Raw genomic sequence first — 7799 nt, 5'->3', positions numbered from 1 at the left:
ATTTAGTATTTTAGTATTAATATTTTTGTATTTAGCATAGAAATTAAGCATTAAGCCTCATACAATATGTGATTGGTCCTTCATTCTGGTTCAAGTGAATCCTTAGTTTTTTTATTTCAAGTGCTGAAAAAAAACACAAAATATATTTTAACATAAATACATTTAATTATCACTGTGTATTTATGTAGTTAAACAATTAAATATGTCTAATTGAATACATCATATTCACATTCGATATACTTTCTCCGTGTTTGGAACACAATTTCTTCACTTGTTTCAATAAGTCACAAGTGAGAAACAACTAATATAAATTTTTAGCATGCTTTTGTCACTGGTATTGTAAATTGCAACCTTTGAGAGATAACATGGAAATGCTCCTTTGAGACCCTGTGGAGCAGGTCAGAGATACAGCCAGAGTAACAGCCAGATTATACTTAGACATATAGCTACCATCGCCCCACATGCTCCAACATCAATGAAATAGTCATTATTCATTTCACAAGGGCAGGTTTAAGATAAATGTTGAAAATAACAACGGAGATACGACATTTCAGGGGAGAATAATATTTATTCCAGAGCCAATGGTTTTGGTCGTCTAAGCTGTGCTCAGTAAAAGCAGGTTTCGTAAACAAAAGGGTAAATGTTCCAAAAGCTTGTATGAGGAACTCAAAGCGGAGAAGTGTTCCCGAGCGCTCTCTCTTGCTCTCTCTCTCTCGCTCTCTCTCTCGCTCACTCCCCCAAATACTGCTGGCTTTAGAGTGAGTCATCTGGCCAGGATCAGCAGCAGAGATTCCCCCCTCCCAGTTCTCAGCAGTATTATCAGGCAAAGCAAGCTCAGAATCTCTGGACAGCTTAATTCACAGTCCAAGCGTGCAGATAAAGACATGTGGATGTTATACAAGCAGACATCAGTGCAAGTAGAATATGTATACCCAGTGAACGCATCCCCTGGTGCCTTTTTTGGCTAGCAATTTTGTATTGTTATGCCATAGATGTTTTTACAGTACGTTAATTTAGCAAGATTGAGTCATTTAGACCATCCTTTGATCCTTGTTGCTATGAGCAATGTAGCATTTATATCTTAAAATAACAGCTTTATGTTGAGGCTCCACTGACTATAATAGGGAGAAGAGCATTTTTATTATTGCTACTCCGGGCTCGGCATGCTGTTGACTTCAGTATGTATCATTGGTGCGAAAACTGTGTAACATGAAGAAACTGCATAACACGGGACATATTCCTGTAAAATCTGTGTAAAATTTGTGTTAAAGTATTTATTCTACTGCAGCTGTCCCGCATGCTTCTTTCCCTTTGAGTGACGGTTCTGTATCTTTTATAGCTTGTCCAGAAATATATGTGTAAAACATGTCCTTTAGGAGTACGAATTACGAATTACACTTCAACTGTAGGTGGAGTCCAGGAGCAAGAAATTCCAATTCTCGCATAATGCAGCATCTGTACACACAGGTTACATCATGTACAGACTATAGTTTGCAATTAAATAGAAATAATTAAATAGAAAAGAGTTTACTAATTTGTGCAAAGACAGAGGGTCATATAGTGGTTAACTTCAAATAACAACCTAAACCATCCAATGGCTTTAATGTCTCTTCACTTTTTTCTCTGACCCAGTGCCTCTCTCCAGTGCCAGTGTCTCTCCTTCATTCTCTCCCAAGTGAGAACACATATTGACTGTCCACAACAGTATTATTTTTGGAACAACATTAGTACGTCATTATTTCCGAAAGGCATTGAAGTTCTTACCCCCACCCATCCAAAAAGGTCTCTGTTTGTCTGCCAGTAAATGTCCAAATGAGGAATGTTTCAAGAATCCAGATGTTTGCACTACTGATGCTATGAGACATTTTACAGTGTTTGCTGTCCATCTTGCACTTGAGATTGAAAAATTACATGCCAAACTTCCCATGGGTAATCATGACTGAGAATATGTTTGTGCACACACGATCACTGCAGTTATTGAAAAGCCTCAAAACGAAAAAAGGTTACATTGTATTTTGTGGAATATTGCAAAGTTTGAGAGACACTAATCTGAATTATGTCTAATTATTTAAAGGTACCTGATCCTATAACATCAAGGGATAGTACTTAGGAGTGATGCCCAAGAAAAATCATTTTTGATTTCCTAAAGAAATATTTGAAGAATAATTATTAAAATATATAATACCATTATGGTACTGACTGACAATACTATAAAGTCTCTGGCATTCAATACTAAAATTCAATATCTAAATAGTCAGTCTCAGCACCTGGCACCCAATTGGGTATCTAAATCATATGTTTCTAGATTAGTGTGCAGTTACAAAAATGAAACTGACAACTGTTTATTTTTGGTTACAGTTTACCCTTTCTCAAATGAAGATCTTTATCTCCTGAAATTCTGGTCCACAATCCTTTTTTATTTATTATGTGTGATTAACTGTACAGTCCTTACAGCTTTAGCAGATCCTGAAGTACTTAGGGTACTTGAGGTTCATGTGCACTAATAAATCCAGTGACACAGAGTTTTGCTGTGAGAAAGAATAGGATTAGGAAAGAATAGGAAGAATAGGAAAGAATAGAGAAGACAGATCAAGCACAGTAGTTGCCAAAAGAAAATAAACAGATATGAAATCTTTGTTAGTACAAACAATAGGTTTTAATTTAGCCCAGTTTAAAAAAGTGTTCTTTAAACAGAACAAGCACATTAGTTGACAGAAAATAAACATATTTGAAGTTTCAAACATATAGTTATGTAAAAAAATATATATATTTTTATAGGTTTCTAAATGTTTTTAGGCATGGATATAAGGTTCTATGAGAAAGCTTTAGTTGGCATAGAAACTTACAGACAAAACTCATTTCAACTTTGGTTCATCATCAGTAATAAATACTTTAGCTTTGTAAAGGTGCCATAGAATGCATATAATGAGTATTTTACATTGTTCCTTGACGTGTATATATAAAGTGCACTTTATGTGCAAATATTGTTGGACACCCGTTCTAATGAATGCAGCTTTTTTAAGTTGCACTAAATGATTATACAGATGTGCCAATGTGCACACACACAGCTTGTCTAGTCACTATAGAGAAGTATTTCCAGAATAGGACTCTCTGGAGCAGATAAACTTAGAGAGAGTTAAACTGTGCTCTCTGGAAAGCCGTTCCTGAAGAGTAGAGGCTGACTTATTTTTTAGTATAAATCAGAGAAACAATAAATCATTATTGTGTCTTATATTTTGTATTTTGTACTTATTTTGTACTGCATTTTGTACTTCGAAATTGTGGTGGGGTAGTCCGGTACTGATTGCTTGAGGAGTGATGTTGAGCAAATAAAGAACGAGCTTTGAGTGAAAGCATGGGGGATTTCTTATTAAGGACATAATCTGTTCCACCACATTCTTGTCAAGGGGACTCAGGCTGCACTCAAGCCTGCCTCAAAAGGCCACTGTAATACGAGAGGTGGCAACAGACTTAAGTAATTGGATTGGTATACGGCATTGAGTGTCTGACAACAACAGATAGCCATCTTTCCAGCAGCCGCCGAGTCCTTTGTTCCTGCTGCTTAAGTTGATTTAGTTACGCTTAAGGATCTTCACTGATTTTGTCGGAGGGCTGTGTGACAGGGCACAGGAAAAGGATACAGAAATTATGCTCAATCCTGATGACCCATGGCAATAGATTTTAATGCCTAGTTGATTCTGGTTGAATCCCAAATGCTTACATCTCACTCCTGTGGTCATTACCATAATCACATTTATTTTGGATGAGTAGGGGAGGAAAGGTTACAACCTTTTTTTTGGTAAATAATCTTCAATGTATTTGAGCAAGTAAGAAAATGAAAGAACATATCCTTGTAAGTTAACTTGTAGATGACCAAACCAGCGTAAAATATGTTTCCCGGAACATATTATGAGAATAAAGCAAATATTCATATAGTTTATGAATTTAGCAATAATTGGAATGAGTGCAAGCGTTACAGCTTACCCAGTAGGGTTAATTTTATGGGGCTGGTTGTAACAGTTGGACAATGTAACAGTAATTTCTGCTTATCTCAAACAATCCACATGCTCCCATACTGCAATAGAACATAATGTCTAGATGGTTAGCTTTATAGCACAGTATAGTACAGTTGACAATATAGTGCAGCTTACATTTCTTATGGTACATATGAGCTGCCTACATAAACACAAAAAGGATTTTTGACAATCCATTTAATAGGTAAAGTTGCACATATTTGTCACTGTACACTGTACAGCGAAATGTGTCCTCCGCATTTAACCCATCTGTGGTAGTGAACACACACACACACACACACACACACACACTAGTGAACTAAGGGCAGTGAGTACACACACACCCAGAGCGGTGGGCAGCCAACTCCAGCGCCCGGGGAGCAGAGAGGGTAAAGGGCCTTGCTCAAGGGCCCAATATGTGGTACATAGAACGATTGACATAAGAACCATTTGAATATATAATTGATTTTCTGTATCAAGTGTAACATTATAAACACAAGAAGTGGCGAGTGTACAAGATGGTCTTGAACATGGTCCGTCCAGATATTCCGTACCTCACACCAGCAATGTTGCGTGAACTGAAATGTCTACACTAATGCTCAAAAACATTTCCAGACAATGGTAAAAAAATTAGGAATATTTGCTTTATTCTCATAATATGTTCCGGGAAACATATTTTACGCTGGTTTGGTCATCTACAAGTTAATTTACAAGAATATGTTCTTTCATAGCACCAAAAAAGACAAACCTAAAGAACACATAATAAGCAATTCTTCTGAGAATGGTCTAGAAAACATGTAGAGCTCTAAACCTTAGTCTAATCTGACAGGCTATCAGCCTCAGAAGTCTGAAAACCTCAGACAAATAGGAAATGAGAATTTAATTTTGTGAAAAAAAAAACATTCAGAAGCAAAAGTGCTCAAGTCTCCAGGTTTGAAGAGTTAGTCTAATTAACCTTTATTACGCAAAAATACCATTTGAATAAAGCGAGTAATGTGAGATCCCTTAAGGGATTGGAATGTTTCAGAAGCACTGCAGCAGGGACAAAAGAGTTAGCTCACCTTTAATCTTGAACCTCACTGACAGGAAATATCAGTAGGGCATATGGGCTTAAACATGCAAATGCTATTGTTTAAATGGCCATACTTATCAGTGCAGAATAGATAAAAAATTTAATATTTTATTATTACATGCAACAGCAAAGAGACTTGCCAAAAGTAGCAGCACGTACACTGCTCTGTCAAATATGCATGTAGTTCAACAATCATAGACACTTAAAAGTAAAGGTGCCCTACATGTTCTTTACGGTGATGCTATAGGCTGAAAGTGGCCAAGTGTTCTTTGTTTTATGTATTTGATGCCACAGACCTTTGGTTCCTTAAAAGGCTGTAAAGAATTATTTTTTTAAAATTATGTGAATATGAAGAGTACATTGGGTTTTATGTGATGTAAACATAACGTAAAAGGTAGCAAGAACCAATGCATTGAAAGAAAAAAAGGAATCTAAATTCATGTATGTTCATATAAACTAAAAAATGTGAATTGCTTTCATCAAAATGTTAGTTATAGTTCAATAAAATAATTAAAATAGCTTATTTTCATGTAATTGTTCTGAGGTCAAATTAGGGTTAAGTTTTTTGTTTTACAGAGAATAAAGCTTCAAGAATGCCTCTTCGAAATGTTTTTTAAATGAAATTAAAAGTTGCATCTTAAAAGTACTGAATCTAATCTCTATTTGATGCATCTGTATACAAAATATAATCTCTTACCATTAACAATAAGTTGCTTTTCCTTGTACATTGTCCATGGCCTGCTGATTTTATTATAAGTGTGTTTTGAATTAACATGTTTTCTGTTTTTGTATCTTTTCGCTGCTTTCAGATTAAGGATGTATTACTTTGGAGTTTACAACACAACCAAACAGTCTGTTGTTCTTCTGTTCTTTGTTGTCTTTTTCTGCTAATCTACTCTGATGTAAGGCAGAGATAACATGAGCTAGACTTTCACTCGCCTTCATTCAGCTCAAAGGACAATAGGTTTCTGTGACAGCGAACTGCTGAAAAAATTTGGGAGACATCTGGAAATGTCCTCATCCAGACAACACACATTCTGGTTGCTTATCAGAAGAAATCGTGCAATGTGTTGTTCATTCCACACCCTGCACTAGTTATAAAATGTGATGGTGAAATACTCCACTAGTTACAGATTAACTATTTGCACTTGCCTTCAGGCTGTGTACATCAGGGTCTGGGGGAATGCCCTTTGTGGTCATTGCATAATTAGTAAGAAGACAAAAATAATATATAATGTATTCCTAGACACATCTACCCACAATATGTATGGCTAAAATTCCACATTCCATATTCCATGTTACATAATATCTGTATTCTTCCAATATTTTATTGTTTTTACCCTGAATCCACAAGAGGGCAACAAGAGCTACTGGGGTAATAAAGACATGCCTATGTGGTCTGTGCACTCACAAATGCTGCAGGGATATTTTGTGTAGGAGTGGCTGCACATTAATGTGGCAAAGTTCACACCACAAGTGAGAAAACCATGGCTAGTGAAAGTGTCTTTAAGGGCCATAGTGCAAACAACAAGATACTTTGAACAATCCTTGTGTTAATGAAATAAAGCCACATTATTCCCAAGCTTCATATAACAAAATATTTGTAAGTATCAGTCTCTCAAGAATGTATTTGCTAAATGTCAAACTCTGAGTAATTGGTCAATTACACCTTGTTTTTGTGTTAGGTTTTTTCTTGAGGTTCCTCTTGCTCTTGGCAAGATTTTCTTTGTCGCTGTTATCCTTGGCTACTTAAACTACTTTGTAAGACAGTATGTCTTGTGGAAAGCACTGTACACATAAACTTTAATTGAACCAAAACTAATTTTGACCTACCATGGACTCCCGAAGCTGCAGCTAAACAGTTGTCTGAGCAATTACAAACTGGACAATATGACAAAAATTATACATCATGATGTTTAAAGCAACAGTTTCAGAATTATTATGATGATCCACAGGTTTATAATAGGGAAAATAGTGTCTCTATTGGGATGGTTCTGTATCTTTCAGTTTGTCCAGGAATGCAGGTGAAAGATGTATTTAAGATGAATACCAATTCTCGCAGGATGCTGCTTTTATTTTCATGAAACATATAATTTCATATTCACATCTTTTGATTTAACATGGTTTGATAAGTTCTCTCTTTGTTATAAAACTGCATTAGGTCAGTATTCCGAAGTAACAATGTCTGTGATGTATTCAGAAAAATGTACTGAGATCTAATGTGACATTAGTTATCATGATAGCAATACATAGGTTCAGGTTTAAGTTTATTTATATAGCACTTTAAACAATCCCTGTTGCCACAAAGCAGTTTTGCAGAGATCCTGGTTTAAACCCTAACTAAGCAAGCAAATGGAGATAATGATATAAAATATTATTATATTGTCCAACCCCCACTTCTGTTAGCATTGTTTTTTTTAACTTTTACTATAATATCCAACCTTGTCCACATTAATTTACTGGCTAACAGTGTTAACACTGTTATTATGTAGCATTTTTACCGAAAATATCAGGTTCAAAATCATGTTGATGGTCCACTGTCTGTAATTGGGAGACTGTTACTACTTTGGTAACTTTGGCACATTGCTAACGGCGCAAAATTGAATTTAACTGAACAAAAAACACAGATTTACTTTTGACGAACAAGTTTTTTTAACAGAGGTCATGCTAAAGCAAGAATAAACGCTAAAAGACCAAGATGTAGTTTTAGATTT

The sequence above is a fragment of the Salminus brasiliensis genome, chromosome 24 (genome assembly GCF_030463535.1).
Source record: "Salminus brasiliensis chromosome 24, fSalBra1.hap2, whole genome shotgun sequence".
Taxonomy (NCBI): Eukaryota; Metazoa; Chordata; class Actinopteri; order Characiformes; family Bryconidae; genus Salminus; species Salminus brasiliensis.
This window is presented reverse-complemented; position numbering follows the sequence as displayed.